The sequence below is a fragment of the Manis pentadactyla genome, chromosome 5, assembly GCF_030020395.1.
Source record: "Manis pentadactyla isolate mManPen7 chromosome 5, mManPen7.hap1, whole genome shotgun sequence".
Taxonomy (NCBI): Eukaryota; Metazoa; Chordata; class Mammalia; order Pholidota; family Manidae; genus Manis; species Manis pentadactyla.
Window position 1 is genome coordinate 160,627,316 of NC_080023.1, and position 17,263 is coordinate 160,644,578.

General features: G+C 41.6%; 1 long non-coding RNA gene across 1 annotated transcript; it reads right to left on the bottom strand.

The window, feature by feature from the left end:
- Positions 1-249: 249 nt before the first annotated feature.
- Positions 250-1,494, bottom strand: LOC118920842 (uncharacterized). Its single transcript, XR_005028096.2, has 3 exons — positions 1,427-1,494; positions 701-802; positions 250-570 (listed from the first exon to the last, which is right to left on the bottom strand). It is a non-coding gene; the product is annotated as an uncharacterized LOC118920842 (long non-coding RNA).
- Between the last annotated feature and the right edge of the window lie 15,769 nt (positions 1,495-17,263).

Below are 17,263 nucleotides of genomic sequence, written 5' to 3' on the forward strand. Positions count from 1 at the left end.
GTCATAAAAGAGCTAAAAGAAAAGGGAAGAAAAGGACAGGGTGGTCTGAAGAGGAAGCGCTCTCACTATGTATTTGCATTTCTATGGAAACAGCCTGAGCAGACGATGGTCTTGGTCCTCTGTGGTCAGAGGGACATGAAGTCAGGTGCCTGGCAGCTGGTTCAAGGCTGCTGCAGCAGCAGTTTGCAGGAGATGGCACAAGAGAACAGACTCCAAGGGCCTCCAAACTTCCACCTACAGGAACCATGAACTCGTGGGTTTCTCTCTCCATATGCCCAGCTAGTCTTGTGACAGTCTCTGCCCATGGCCACCTGCAGTGGGCTCCCCTCTCCAGTCCCTCCCTCCTTCTAAAAGGAGGTGCCAGGGAACAGGGGATGCAGACATCACAGAGAGAAGACAGATGGACTGCTGCAGGCCAGTGGACGGAAGAGAAGGAGGCAAGAGTTTCCCCTGTACTAAGCAGACTGGGTAGCGTTGATGCCAATAACCAAGGATGGTTACGTATCATCAGTGTCAGTCACGCAGATTAGTAGATTAAAGGAGAAAAAAACCATAGGATCACTTTCAGGACTGTTAAAAAAAACAAAAACAGTTAATAAGAGTCAATTCCTGATTAGAAAAAAAAAATCTTATTAAAGTAAAAATAGGGAAAACATGTTGTCTATTACAATGCTACTGAAGTTTTACAACTAAGTCATACCTCATAATAAGCTCTCAGAATCACTGCCACTTATGCAAAGCAGGAGAGGAAGTAGACAAGCACTATTCCGGCTTATCCCTGTTCCGAAAGCCCTAGTCCCTACTGTAAGGTTGAAAAAAGAGATTTAGCTATTGATAATGGATGGGCAAAATTATCACTATTTGCAGATGAAGTTGTCTATATAGAAAATCCATGAGACTTAACTAAAGAATTGAAAAGATGTTTAAGAGAAATAGAAAGGTATATGGTATATAGATAACATTGAATGTGCTATATACAAATGTTTGCCTTTATAGCATGATGTCTCCTTTGAATCCTTACTGTAAACTAGCAATGTGGGTGTAACCCACATTCTTACAGGTGACACAACTCAGCCTCAGAGAGGTTTAATATCTAGCCAAGGTCACACAGCTTCTAACTGCTGGAATCTGGCATGTTATTTTCCCTACTCAGCCGTGGTGACCAGTTAAAGAGGTTAACAGACAAGCCAACCCAGAGAAGTTAGGAGAGGGGTGAGGGAGGACATAGTTTTACCCCGGGCTTGGGTGAGCTGCCAGGCTATATCAAATGAGCCCTATTTATTTGGCAGGTTCTGCTGATGAACAACTTTGTCTGCCCTCTCCTGCTGAAGAATTCCTGATATGAACAGTGGCACATCCGCATCCTTCCTGTAATCCACCTCCTGTAAGAAGCAAGGATTTCTCCTGGAAGTAAGGCCTGCCTTACCATCTCGCCTGCCAGGTTGGCATTAGAATAGTGGAATCTTGTAAGCTGCAGCCCTCCCGGAGAGAGGCCTGCTGTTTCCAGAAAAATAAGCTGCGTGTGTGGTTCACTGCCTTCCCTGGCATGTCCGGGAACAGGAAGAAAGGGTCCCCCTGCCAGAGTCCCCTGCTTGACTCTCCTCCCTTCTCTGGGGACTTTCAGCTCACTGAACCTGGTAACTTGTTTTCATGAATACCAGGAACATTGTGCGGAAGAGGAAGAAAAGTAGGATGCATGTTGGTGCAGAGAACTGTTTCTGAATGCTCGTCTGTTAAATCCTTGCAAGTACACAGTATGTCCATAGACAAGTCGACACTGGCAAATAGTTCTTGCTGAACTATTTCTAGCTGTTGATGATTTCCAGTGCTGCACAATTGATCAGTCTAAAACTAGAGAGGAAGGTAAGATCCCAAATCTAAAAGTTCATTTAAAAGGCTTTCAGATTTACACACACCCAAAAAAAGAAAATTTTTGCCAGATTCATATGTAGCTATTTTTCTGATAAGAAGCTGATACCTGATGGCCTCCCTAGCAGTTACTATCTTGCCAAATGGCTCTGCTCCCAGAGAATTAAGGTTCATGATAAATGTCGGGGTGAGTAGAGACCAGAGAGAGAATGAATTTCTACAGTGAGAGTGAAGTTCACTCATTTATTTATGCAGTCACTAAGGCAACAAATATTTATTAAACACACTCAGGTGAGAAAGATGGATGTTCATGCAGCCCAACAATGATTTAATTGGTAATGCAGAATTGTTACTGGACCACAGAGGCAGCATCTAATCTGGCCTAGCCACAGGGGAATCTGGGGTGGCTTCCCTAAGGGGCTAAGACCCCAGCTGAGATCTGAAAGATGAGTGAGGCATGAGAAAAGGCCCAGGGGCAGGACCTGAGGCACTGGAAGGAGTTAGGGTGGCTGCGAGGTACTTATTAACCAGAGAAGTCTTGCTAACTCTGCAAAGGAAGTTTTTCACATACTGAGCCCAGCAGAGTCACTGAGATGATGTTTTAAATGGGGAAATGGTATGAACAAAACGTATGCCTAGAAAGGCCACCTGGCTGCAGTGAAGAATGGGTGGGGAGAGTGATTCAAGTACCTAGCAAGAAGGCTTTGCGATGACCTCAAAGGTAACAGGGCCATAACTGGGATGGAGAGAATGAGCCGAATTTTAACTTATTTAAGAAATTCAATTTTTTTAAAACCTTGGACCCATGTAATTACTTCCATTTCAGATGGTGTGCTAGGCTGAATAACAGCACCCCTACCCATCCATGAGGTCCACATCCCTAACCTCAAGAACCTGTGACTACATGACTTCATATGGCAAAAGAGACTTCGAGTATGTGTTAAATTAAGGATTTTAAGACAGAGAAATTATGTTAGGTTATCCGGTTGGCCCAATCTCATAATAAACATCCTTATAAGGGAAAAATATGAGGCAAGAGAATCAGAGTCAAGAGAGAGAGACTTAAAGAGGCTTTGCTGCTACTCTGAGGTTGGAGGAAGGGACCAGGGGCCAAGGAATCCAGGTGGTTTCTGGAAGTTAGAAAAGGCAAGGAAACCAGAAGGCAGCCCTATTAACTCATTTTGGGCTTCTGTTGTCCAGAACTGTAAAAACAACAAATTGTTTTAAGCCACTAATTTGCAATCATTTGTTACAGCACAATAGGAAACATTCAGAAAAAGAAAGTAAGTCTTTGCCTCTAATAGGTATTTAGTAATTACATGTTTAATTAATGACTACATGTGGCATAGAAAGGCGCAGCCGGTCCTCTGAAATAACAAGGATTCTAAGTCCTCAGACAAAGTTTAAAATGATCTTTTCATTATCTTCACTGACAGTGGGAACTGACTCAAGGTGTGAGGGGCAGGGACAGGTAGAGAAGGAGGCTTACTTTTAGTACACAATTCTTTATACTGTCTGCATTTTTACCGTGTGCACTTATTAGCTAGTTTTAAAAAGGTACTGACCATTGTCTTCTGGTCTGGGGGAAAAGACAGGTCTCTAGATCACAATGGAAAAGAAAGTGATCAGTAACCCAGCTGTCACATCATGAATGGATGTGGATATTGGAACAACTCGATGTTTGTTGATCTAACTCAACTGTTGAGTAACTATATTTGTTGTTAATATACTCAGTTAACTAAATCTGAATTCTGGTATCTACCTACTCATGCTACTGTCTGTGTTCTCTCTTTCCCTTCCCTGCCAAAAGTTCTGGCACTAAAAATAGGTTTACCTTTATGCCATCTCCCTTCTTAACCCCATGAAATTTTACATATACTCTCCCCAAACAAAAGTCTTAGCGGCTCACCCTCAAGGGTGTAGCATTCTATCAAGGACAGGGTGTGCCTTTTAAAGACATGAAGCCCAAGGTTTGACTCCCACCCAGCACGGCACAATGACCAAGAAACATTTATTTAAATTCCCTGAATATCAGTTTCTCCATCTATGAAATTGGCATCATGATATACTACACGGATTTGTTTGTTTGTTTTTTAAAATAACTCGATGACACAATATATGTCAAGCATTTGGCACAGTGTCTGATACTAAATAAATATGGGTTTAATTTCATTCCGTGTCTTCCATTTTTTTCCTTTTCCCTTGGGGGCCAAAGTTCTTGTCTTAGACTTTCAATCTTTCCTGCAGTATATGGCAACTTTGATTTCTCTTCCTTATCCTCTCACTCTTCTCCCTCCCTTTATTTTTGTAGTCCTATAATTTGATATGCATGCAGCAAGACACAGCCCCAGCCCTGGTTCTGAACCTGGGGGGTTTTCAGTTGCCTGAACCAGTTTGTGCCACAACTCCTTTCCCCAGGGACTTCAATCGGAACACCCAATTCATCCCAGAACCGTCTTCACTGATTGCCTCAATTTATGCAGCTCTGCCCACCCCTTTACTTCCCCAGCCCATCACCCATATTATTTCCTAGGACTTCCCTAATTTATTTACCCATTTTTTGTGCCCTCCCATGAGAATGCCAGTTCCAAGCTCCTGTCTGTCTCACTCGTACTCTTAACACAGTATTTGGCATATAGTAGTAGCCTAATCAATATGATTGATTTAGGAAATGAATGAATGAACGCAAGGCTCACTGGGAAATGCCAGATGGAACTGAAGGAGGGCAGAGTGTATGGATCTCTGGGAATGCACTCCCCAGAATGGCTGTGGGAATCGTGTAAAAGTGTGTATTAAAATGCACACCCACGATGAAGGGGATAGGAGAGAATTAAGAGAGTTTAACCCTCTGTGTTTTGCTCCTGGCTTGATTGGTGAGTGATTGGCTTCCAATGAAAAAGGCATTTCTTCACCTGGCGATGAGCATGGCCACAGGCAGGGGGCAATCGTGGTGACAGGTCGGTTCCCTGGGCTCCTGCCAGTGTGGGGGCCCTGTGTACGGTGGGCACCCAGCCAAAGTCACAGGTGTTGTAACCTGTCAGTACTGCAAACAGGTTCAGGCAGCAAAATGATCTGAAGAGGAGGAAGCACCATGTGTGGAGCAGACGCCAGGCTGCATCCCTGGGTGGGGAGATGGGGGGAGGGCCAGATAGGGCCCAAAGGGCAAGACCCAGGTGCCTCACAGGTCTCTGCACACCACTGTGGACAGGGAGGACTTCTGTAAAACTGTGCAACTGGAGATTGTCTTGGATATTTGTGATACTTAGTGCTGGGCTCATAGGCCCACCCCTCATCTTAAGCAGGTTACTTAATCTCACTGAGCCTTGGTTTTAAAATGGAGATAATAATCCCTTCATCATTATAAGGATTAAATAGGATAACATACATAAAACACCAATACCGTGTTTAAGGCTGAGTAAGCCTTCGATAAATATTAGTTCTGCTGTTGTCAACCTTACTCTCTTCCCATACTCTTCTCTATGTTAAAAAGTATTTTACACACATCTCTATACACATCCTTCTCCAGCCATTCATCTGTCTGTCTATTCAGCCAGTCAGAAAGAATTTGGCCTCAACTGTCAGAATGCAAGTTGGGTTTCTGAATTTCCATAACTATTCAGATGAGTTTGTCTGTTTTAACTAAGTATTTAAAGAAGAATCTTTTCACATGTTATACACCATTGTTCTTATGCAACAGATTTGTAAGGCCATTATGTTGGTTTCTAAGGCATACTAAAATTCTCTGACTTCTTAAAAAATCCATTCCTTCAATAAATCTTGCCTTCATTAGACAATTATGGGCCAGCGCTCCGCCATGTCCTAAGACATATAAAAAAGTGGCTGCCATCCCCCAGAAGCTGGTAGTCAGTAGGGAGACTGTGCTTTTAGGCAATTACAGTACAGTATGAAGAAATGTTGTTAAGGGAATATATGCTAAGTGTTTTACATAACTGACATCATCCTGCTAAAGTCTAGTTTTTAACAATAAATTACTTGGGGTGCCTTTAAAAAGAAAAAGCCCAGGTTTGGCCTTATTATCATATTGACATATTTAATATTTAGCCGCTAATCTACCTTACTCTCCCTACACACACCTGCATACACACGTCTCCTACGTGTGAGTTCATCTTCTAGACTCTGATTCTTGACCAGGGGCAATTCTGTCCCCCAGAAAACATTGGGCAAGGTCAGGAGTCCCTTATTGTGTCACAGCTTCGAATGGAGATGCTACTGGCATCTAGTGGGTAGAGGCCAGGAATGTTGCCAGATGTCCTACAGTGTGCCCCACCCTACCACCCACAACAAAGAGTTTTCCAGCCCAAAATGTCAACAGTACCAAGGCTGAGAAGCCCAGTCCTACACCCAGAGATTTATATATGTTGATAAGTACTCACACACATCCATGGCATGGTGAAATCCAAGGATCACCCTGTTTATAGCCACCTCTCTAAACTGTTCATGGGTGTCCGGATATCAGTCTTACTCTAGAAATCTCCGTCTTTCAGCAGTTTTGACAAATATTTACTGGACAACCTCTTAGGAAGCTAACACTTTCATATCCATTCTCTCATTTAAGGAGTATTGCGAAATCCCATTTTACTAATGAGGAAGCTGAAACTCAGAGAAGTTCAGTCATCTGCCAAAGTTACACAGCTAGAAACTGCAGAGTCAGGGTTCAAGCCAAAGTTTCACTAAATCATGCTCAGCTGTCTTTCCTATGGCCACTAGCACTTCATTTTCTTTTGAGTAGTTTTGCCTTAAATCTGTTTTCTGTGTCTGGAGAGCCCCAAGCCAACTGGCTGCATGTCAGTGCTCAAAAGAGCGCTCTTGTTTATCCAGCTTCCCTCTGTCACAGTTCAGAGAGGGCCACGCTAAAAGCAAAATGCTTGCTGCTGCCACAGCAGAAGCTTCTATCGCGAGGTCTGTCTTTATTCCATTTTGTTATTTGCTCTTTTTGGTTATCTTTGGCATTTCTTATTTGCACAGTTTTGAACAGTTCCAAACCTCTTCTTCTAGCCAAACTCTCTGTTACTGTGAAAAGAGTCAACTACAGACCTCCTAGATTCAGGAGGAGAGAAGACTTTCCTGGGAGGGTAGATAGCCAGGAGAAGCCCTTGCCCCAGGTCCTCGGCACCCCAGTACCTTTTCTGCAGGGGTGTCCGTTGGTCCTACAACAAGACAGCTCCACTGTAGCTAACGAACATCAAACATCTGCCTGCAATCAGGAATCATTACTGTTCCCAGTCCCACTGAGTAAAATCTCGAACTCTTTCCAGCCCACCATGTGCAAGTGACACAGTCCAATACACAGCCCACAGTTAAGTGCACATTAGTCTTGAAAATAAGTAAACAAACAATAAATGAATAACACACATGTACAAATAACCTGAAAGCATTGCTATTCTTAGGGGGCTTGTCTTTTAAAGACTTTCCTTTTATTTAGTTCATCCATTCATTCAACAAATAATTACTAAGCTTCTATGAAACTCTAAGCCCTGAGCTCTGTGCTAGAGAAAAAAGGACGAGACTAAGCAGTCCAGGACCTGTCCACACAGAGCTAACAGTCAGTAGCTCATCTGGATTTGGGTCAAGCCCTTTTTAATGCATCATTATGAAACATCATAAATGATCTGAGAAAGCAGCATGGGTCTCTGAGAGTATTTATCAGGTGAACCTCATCAGGTCTGGCCAGGCTGGGCAGGAAGACATCCCACAAGGAAGGATTTGAGGACATAAACCTAAAGGAAGATTCTCCAATGTGAGTCTGCTCAAGAGCTGCAGCAGTTGACAAGAATAGCATTCTGAGTAGGAAAGATCAGTGACACCCTTGCCCAGAGGCAGAGCGGAGCTGTCTTTCCAATTTGCCAGGAGCAGGGCCTTAGAGCTGTAAGCTTCCAATTTCCTGCTTGCTTACTTGCCACAAAAACTTTGAAAAGTTTGGACCCTCATGGCAAAGGATATCCTTTCTGATAACAAAACTGTAAAACACTCTTTTAAAGCATAGTCAACAGAGTCTTAAAAAAACTCATAGTAAGTAGTTTCATAACCACCTCCATCCATTAAAAAAATGAGCAAGCGCTTGTGTAACAGTCAGATAGTTTACATTTTTCTTTTTCTCCATGAACTATTGGTTTCATTTCACTTCCCCCACAGCATTTTAAGCTCTTGTAATATACTTGGATGCTTGAAAATCTCTTATTGATCAGATCTATCTGCTGCAAAACTATGTCCATAAATTGACTTTTAAATTTTGTTTGTAATTCCTAGGGCTATATGGTTCTAAGTATTGAAAATAATTACTTCTATATGGAGATATAGTTTTTATTATTACTAAACCATGGATTAACACAGTGTGGATTCATTACAAATTCTGATAAATATTTATAAGCAGAACCAATATAATTATATTGGAAATGCACCTTTTAATGAGATGGATGCATGAAGCTGTTTATGTTTCTGAGGATGGTTCTGACCAATTACATGAGAGTAAGAGGATTCAGTGTCCATTCTATCCCTTTTGTTTATTTGTTTTTATGGACATTAAATGCTTAGAAAATGGAAGCTTCTTCTTTAACCATTGTTATTTAAGTTATGGTTACAAGTGAGTTATGTACCAAAAAAATCACAGAGTAATCTAGCACCAAAAAATATTTTTAATGTTTTGAATTATCCCTCTGGTGCCCTGGAAGCATTTCAGGCTAGTGTAATACACCATAAGATTCTCAGTTCATAAAAGGTATGTTCCTTCTTTGTTTTTCATGGGAAATTGGAGACTGAAATAAGTAAAAGAAATTCAAGGAGTCTTCTCAGACCAATATGAGAAGAGTTCAAATGGAAGTTGAACACCCAAAAACAAAGTTCTTTATGTACCTCTTGGAAAAATATTTATGAATCTTCAGAGATACATATACTCCAGTTTAAAGACCACTGGCTTTGAGGATCAAATAATACTCTACTCAGCCCCAGAGACTGATAATATCCTTGGTTTTGTTCCAACACGTTGACCTCCCAAGATGGGGAGAGAGGCCATCTGGGTGGGTGTTCCTCAACCCCCCTGCCCTTCCTCAGGCTGAAGGGCTCCCTCCTGGATTCTTCAGACCATATGCCAGTGTTGGGTGAGGTCCCCTATTACAAATTAAATACCAGGAAAGGAACAGGCAGGGTGGACTGAGAATGGATAGCTCAACTTGATCTTGGAGGCCAAGGAAAACTTAACTGGAAAAGTAACATGTGATCTGAGATACAGTAAATGAATAGATGTCAACTGGGCCATGAAAAGAAGTAGGGGAGGGAGAACATTTCAGACAGACAGAATGGTACTTGGGAAAGAACTGAAGAAGGAAAGAGCATGAGGGGCCTTGTAGGCTACTAAGAAAAGGGCATGATTTATTCTCTGTGCAATGGGAAGCCACTGAATGGTTTTCAAGGATGGGCTGACATGATCAGATTTTCACTTCACTAAGGTCTCCCTGGGAACTGCTGGTGGCCAAGTCCCAGAAAGAAGCACAAATCCAGAAATGAGGTGTCTTGGCCAAACCACAGCAGAAAAGGACAATCACCTCCTCCTTTTGAGACAGCAGACCTTGTTTTATGCAACCTAAGATCATTGCTTGACTCTGCAGCCAGTTCACCCTAAACTCCAGCCCCTGTCTCCTTCTATCTTGCTCTGTTTAGTCACTTCTCCCCAATCCTGTCCATGATCCCAGAGAGAATTCTGAGTCTAGAAAAGATGGGTGAGCTCAGCTCTCCCTCTGCTTTCATTCTGGCTGAAAACATGTAGCCAATTTCTGGGGCTTCTGCAGACTGATTACCAGAGCCGACTGCCCCCTCTTCTGCTGGCCTGTGCATGGGTATCAGAGCAGATCACTTCTTACCAATTTCCTAAGCTACAAAACATTTATAATTGAAAATTAAGATTCTGAAGCTGCTATAAAGACCTCCATATCCATATCTTTATCTTTATCTCTGTCTTTATCTCTACATATATCTACCCATCACTTGATAGATAACAGAAAGATAGATAGAGATGATACATAAAAAGATAAGTAGATAGATGCCAGATGCGGATGTACATTTTCCTGCTACTTTAGAGGCAGATAAAATCAATCAAACCCCTAACCCCATTGCACTTCCAGAACTCTGTAAAAATCCCACAAATTCCCTAAAGACCTTGGGGCCCCCACTCTCACTGAACACTTGAGTTTGGGGCATCTTCACCCCATTGGTGTTTTATCCCACTCATTCTGCATTGACCCTCACCACTCTTAAATTGCCATCTAATTAAACATTCATTGTGTGTAACTACATAAAAACCCTTGTCCATAATTTGGGGAAGATAAAGGGATTTACATTTTATAGCAACACAAACAGCTTCAAGTTAAGTTTGAATTGATGAAACTCCTAAAAAAAATCACTAAAATTCTAAATTTGAACACCAGGCTCCTGCCTTTTTACTTGGCATATTTCTAGTGCTGACATATTTCTTTCCTTGTTTTCTTTTCCCGTATCAAATTATTGATCTTGCGCTTTCATTGACGACCATGGTGCCTGATGACCTACATGTTTGAGTTTCATCTTCTCCCAAAAAAACTCCTCCAGATCCCCTTCCTTTCCTAAGCAGAGTGTTGGTGTGAGCTGTTAACATGTACTTTCACCCCATTACATGTATGATCACATGGCTTGAAATGGTAGGTATGATATGTTTTATAATGTAATGTAACACAACATAGTATCTTTGAGAGTTAATCGTAATACATCCACAATGAATGATTTACATCCCCAAGTAAATACGTACATTACTAAAAATAATTATAAAATGTGTATTTGCTTACTGAAAGCTCTTTAGGATAGAGTGACATTCCAGGTTAAACTGCTTCACTATTTTTTAAAATACAATGAGAAAAGCACCAGATTCATGGAGTATGGATAAATATTAAGTAACAAAATAATATATTGGAGAACAAGTCTGAGATGCCCAGGGTTGGGGGTGCTGAGGTGGGAATGGGGACCGTGATTTTTTTCTTTGCTGTAAAACTTCCTGAAGTCTTTATTATGTCGTGGGCGGGTTCTTATAACAGTCGATGATAGAATAAACAAACTTCTGCAAGCATATTTGACCACAGAACATTTTTACCCATAACGTGTTGGCTGGTGTTGCGCAGAACCCTCTTCAAATCAACAGAGTAGCTAGAGGATGACTAAACTCCACTCCCTAGCACCCTGGGATTCTCAGTTTCCACTGACACATGTGTGCAAACCCTCTGCCTTGGTAAAAACCCCTTTCATTCCCTCTTCTATTCCCAACTTGTCCTCTCTGAGCAATCCAGTGCAAAAAAGAGAAGAAAAGTATTTGGTCCAAGTTCTCCAGTGATTTAGATTGATAACCTTTGTGTATTAAAAGCCCATTTAAAACACGAAGTGGACTCAGAAAAGTTGTACTGATTGGATAATTTGAGCTCCTTATGATCAGGAACCAAATCTCATTCAACTTTGTGGCCAGCTTAAGGTAAGCACTTCGGAGACAATTATTAAATGAATGAACAGTAGCCAGCACACAGTAGGTATTCTGACAACTGTGACTCCCTTTATACTTTACCTAAAAGAGAAAATAAGACATTGCATGAGCATTAATGTAGTTCAGGGACTGAACTTCCAAGACTTTCGCAAATATTTATTGACGTTCACAGTCCCCATGTACTAAAAGCCAGGCTTTGCACTGGTGAATGTCATAGTTACATAGGCCAACATCCCAATACTTCCACATCTTTCTGATTTCTTAAAAGTTACATTGGCCTTGGACCTGTTTATAGCCAGTCCAAATTCCAGATAAATGATTCAAGATGACCCTTCTCCATTTTTTTTTTTCCACAATCTTGGCCAATGAGGATGAAGAGCTTGAGAGCTGAACTGAGGAAGTAAAAATGTAACTGGAACAGCTGAAGAAAACCACCCTAGTTTCTAAATGCATTGACTTTCCTTAAGTTACAGTAAAAAGAGAGAAAAGCACATCTTGGAAATTGTGTGGGTGCACATTTGTATTTTGGAACCCTGCACCCCAAGAAAGACAGGCAGTGCATTTCCCAGCAAAGCGCATTTAGGTAGCAGCATGAAATAGTCCTCCCAGGCCATTGCCATGTGCCCCTCCTAGCTCTCCAGCTGGGTGTCAGAGTTTCTTCTCCTCTAGTCTGCTTAAAAAGCCATTGTGTTCTTGAACAGAATGTGTCCAGGCAGGGACTCTCTGCCCTGACTGCTTGGTACCTGGTCTTGGGAGAGAAATGGGAATCACTACCACTTGCCCAAATTGGTATCCAAGGAGGTAAGCCTTGGAAAATGGCCCTTACCATTTTCTCTGGAAAGCTTAGCTCTGCCTTCTAATGACCCAACCCCATCATTGGCCATTCTTGGCCATCTTTCTCCAACTGTCTGTAGCCATGTTCATGGGAGGCCGTAGGAGGAATAAAATATAAATACTTTCCTGAGGACCCTAGACCTGCTTACTACCCAAGACTACTGAGACTGGGACCTGCATTACATCCACTGGACCTTGGTTTCCTGCCCTTTTATCTCAGTGTGAGAAGCAAAATATACATACAAACAAACTTTGGTCACACAGAACGTGGTTCAATACAGGTTCCACCATATCCCAGAAGATTCTAGAATGTTCCAGATGCAGTGATCAGCAATAAGTTTACAAAGATGAATAAGACAAAGTTCTGCTCTTGAAATGCTTCCAGTCTAGTGGGAGAGGAGGAATATGGGAAAACATTTTGTAATACACTATGATAAGAATGTTTCTGAGGCAGACGTGAATCCACATTATCCTCACCTATGGTACTCAGGAGAGCTAGACAGAGATGGGAAGGTTTTAAGTGGGTTTGAAATATGAGTAGGTGTATTAGTTAGAGTTGGCTATATTATCCCACAAGAAAAAAAATTCTCTAAATATAAATGGATAAGCACAATGCAAGTTTATGTCCTGCTTATGTAAAGTCCAGCTCAAACATCCTCAGTCAGGCAGCTCTCCTGGGTACTCTTAGCACAGGATCCCAGGCTACAACATTTAACTGATTCTGTAGTTTCCTAGAACATCAGAATCCTTCCTCTGTATTGCACTGGATCATCTTCCTCTGAACAATGAAGACAGAAATTAGACCTCTCAGGAGGCTTTAGGAACCAGCCAAAAAGTGCCTTACATCACTGCTATCCACATTAAACTAGCCAGAAATAGTCAGGTGGCTCCACTTAACTGCAATGGAAGCTGGGAAATGTAGTTCCCTTGCAAGCTCAGGGCAGTAGAGAAGTGGGTTTGGTTAATTCACAGTACTGATTGTGCCAGTGTAGGAGAAAGAAAAAGACATCTCATGAGAAAGGAATCAGAACTTAGCTTTGGAAATACAAGGTATGTGGTTACTAATAAGGAGCTCCAGGAAGACTAGAGCCTTTCAAGGAAAATATAGTTAGAAACCCATCAGGAAAACTAAAGGCAGAGCCTGAGATCTTGTGAAAGAGGGTTGCAAGGAATAAAGTAAAAAGTTGGTCTGGAGGCTAGATCAACTGGATATAAGCTGAGATACCTCAGTGGGTCCAGGTCTTCCCTAAGGAGTGTGCACACATGACCTCCATTCCCTGCACAAAGGGGCAAGTCCCGGAGAAACCCCACAAACGATACTTCAACTTACTCCAAAACACGAGCTCTTCTTTCCTTTTCCTTTCACATGTGTGGGCAGACCCCAGTGACCTAACCTTCAAGTGGGTCCAGCCCTAACCCTCAGTGTGCTGAAGTTCACCCTGCATCCCAAGCGAACTGTCCACCTCAAGCACTCAGTCCATGAGTCAAGGGTACAAGGCAGTTTCCAAGTGGACCCCAGATGTTACTTATGCTCAAAGAAGGGGACTTTGAAGACCAGCAGAGACGTGGTCTGAGACAGGTGTCAGGGACTGTCACAGGAGAACTCTAGAGGAGAAGACGCAGGCCATGGCTGCAGGACCTAAAGCCCACCGTGTCTGCCCACCCATCTTTGGTGGGCTTTGAGATCGGATGTTTTACCTGACTCTAATTCCTAAACAATCAGTCAAAGAGCACATATTATTTTTTTTAGTTTAAATGATTATTGACTTGTATTTATTTTGGTGATCATTACAAAAAAAAACAAAATCTTTTTTATTTTATTTTGATTAAAATAAAATATTTAATGAAAATAATACAGGAAAGCATTTTTTTGATTGCCCAAAATGTCACCACTTAAAAATTGAGCCTCGAGAGAACATTTTAGACATGTCTTTATATATAAAGATCGGTGGAAGTGAGGAAGGAAGGTAGAGGGATGGAAGGAGGGAAAAAGGAAGGATGAGGATATATTACAATGGGGCTATACCTTCCATCCAGGTATAGTACTTCTATATATTTTCAAAAAGCAATATTATTTACTAACAATTAAAAAACTAACCACAAATACATAAATACTCAAAGAAACTGTCTTCACTTCACCCCTCATGTTAATAGGATCACCTTCACCTAAGAATTCTCCTTACATTAGCCACTGGAGCCATTATGCCACCCACCATTCTTCACTCTTTCTTCATTTCTTCATTTCTTTCCTCAGATCCTTGTTGAGGAGCGCTAGGCTCGTGCAGGGAATTGGCAGCTAGCAAGACCGGCACAGTCCCCATCCTCATGGAACTTAGGTTCAGAAAGATGTTTCGTGGAGCATGGTGCAGTATCTCAGGGCATTTGTCTTTGTGGCATAGTGTCCAGGAACCTTTGCTTTCAGCAGCTCTCCAGGTCACTGGATGCACACTCCAGTTTGGAACCAGTGTGTTGGTAGAACCAGAATAGGCATGGCAGGTATACATGGCTGGCACAAGTCAGTAATCCAGGTCAAGAGTAGACCATGATCCAGGCTAGTGGAGCTGGACTAACCATCTTGGACAGCCCCCCCGTATAATGCCAGGTCTCACCTGGTTCATTTGCAGATCAGATTTACTGCTGAAATGGGGAGAACATTTCTTTCACATAAAGCAGCATCTCTGAAGCTAATGGACTTCAGCAAATGTTTGAGGCAAGCTACATCCTTTGGGTAATCTGGTGGATAAATTTTCAAGCATTTCGATGCAAGAATGCTAGCCCCCACTTCTATGAATATCTGCCAGCAGCGACTGCTTTGTGCCCTGCCAAATGTCATGAGGACTTAGACTTTTTAGTACAAATGTTCCCAAAGGAAGAAACAGTGAACTGCTAAGGATTAGGGTCAACTTTCTACTAAAAGCTCAGGGCTCTCCTGGAAATACGTAACTAAGAGATTTGTTTTTCCTTCTCTATTTGGTTGAAAATTTGAGATTCAAACTAAATGTGCAGGAGAGATTAAGACCCAGAGTGTCTCCTGAGACTATCAGAAGAAAGGTGTAGAGGAGAGGGAAGTGTACTTTCCACATTTAAATAACACTTCTTAGCCTGGTAACATGAGGCCAGGTGGGAATGTACTTACAGGATTCCTGCGATTATAAATTGAGTGAATACACTAGTGGGAAGATATATAATATTCAGATGAAAGCAATATTCAGTTTTTTATTCACCCTCCAGCCCTTTAAAGATACTTGGTTCTGAACGCTAATTATAAATAGTATTTCATAAAATTCCAAAGCAATAGAGGTTTGCATAAAATGCTATATAAAATGCTGAAGCTATAGAGGTTGGCATAAACCTCTATTAGATAATAATATTTATTACTTTAATGAGTGAGTGAATAAATGCTTGAGAACCTAAAATTAAGACTGAAATTAGCTTTTAAAAATCTCTGAAATGTTATGTAATTATCACAAACTCAATACTTTTTTTCCATACCAGCCTATAATCTTTGTTTATATGTACTACTAGCAAGATTTAGTGCATTTTTTGTTGACATCAGTAAGGCAGAAGGAAAGTTTAGTGTTTCGAGACTCTGGGAAAATAAACATTAATTTCCACAATGGGGTTTAACTAGATAGCCTGATAGTGAGGGAAGAAATGATAAAAACCAGATTCAAAACTCTGAAATCACAGGTGTTTGGTGGCATTTGATATATCCAAGCAGCCTTGAATATCCTCTAGTAGCTTTGAATATACAATACACTGCAATAATTAATATTTATAACAATGATTTCAGGTTATCAGGGAAGTTTTGGAATGCATCCCTGTATTCTAATTTAAAAGACTGGGAGATTTATAATACAATGAACATTTCCTTCATGGTTCCTTTTAAAGTTTTGGTATTTTATAGGTTTGGTTTCACCATAGGTAAAATTCACTTGGCCAGAAAGCCTCTTTCTCCAGGACTGCCAGATTTAGCAAATAAAAGTACAGAATTTCAGGTAACCAGCTAATCACTTTATGGCATAACTATACTGTATCCAATATTTGGGATATACTTATGTTAAAAAAAAGAAAACTGTTCTTTATTGGAAAGTTAAATGTAATTGAGTGTTCTGTAGGTTATCTGGCGACCCTGCCGGTGACTCAAGAGGAGCCCAGTGTTGTGTCTCAGAGTCATTTCATTCTGGAATTGTTGCACTTAAGAAAGCCTGGCTGAATCCATGAGTCAGCTCCACCAAGCATTTCAGAAGGCATCTATAAATCTTTAGGACAAAATAACTTCTTAGAAGAGTAACTTTTCTCAAGTCACATGAGATCAAGGCTCAAGACAGACCTGCAAGAGGTACACAAAGAGAGGTGATAAGCTCTAGGGAAGTAGTTTTTAAGGAGTACATAAATTCAGTAAGGCCCCTTTGCAAATCACCTCCAGTGAATGGAGGGCCCTGGTGAAGCCTCTGGGTTTTAGTGTAGGAAGCCACAGGGAAGAGCATTATGACACCCTTTACTAAAACTGCCATGGATGCTGTCAGGGACACCATACTCCACTTCTCCCCCTCAGGCCAGACTGCCTGGAAGTCTTGTCTAAGTCTCCAAAGGCTTCCCCTTCTCCGCAAGCCTCCATTTTAGCCCTATTTTCATATTTCTGTAATTGTCTACCTATGCCTTTCTCTGCGATATTGTGACTTATAATAAGCAATATATATTTGATCTTCATCCCTGTTCCTGGCATAGAGCTCCAAAATCCCTTGGAATCATCTAGGAGATGAGAGCAAAAAAAGGTGCCTCTTGTTCTGTGAATGATGTGACTTTTGGAAAGCCCTTAGGTCACTTAGGGATGGGGGCTGGTTGCCAGGGAAACCAACGCTGTGATTAGAGGGTTAGAACTTCCAGCCCTACCCTCCTCCAGCCTCCAGGGAGGGAGAGGGGCAGGAGGCTGGCCGCTGTATTAACTGGCAAATGGCCCCTGATTTTATCGATCATGCTGTAATGAGGCCTCTATAACAACCCTAAAGGACAGGGCCTGAGAGCCTCTGGGTTGGTGAACCC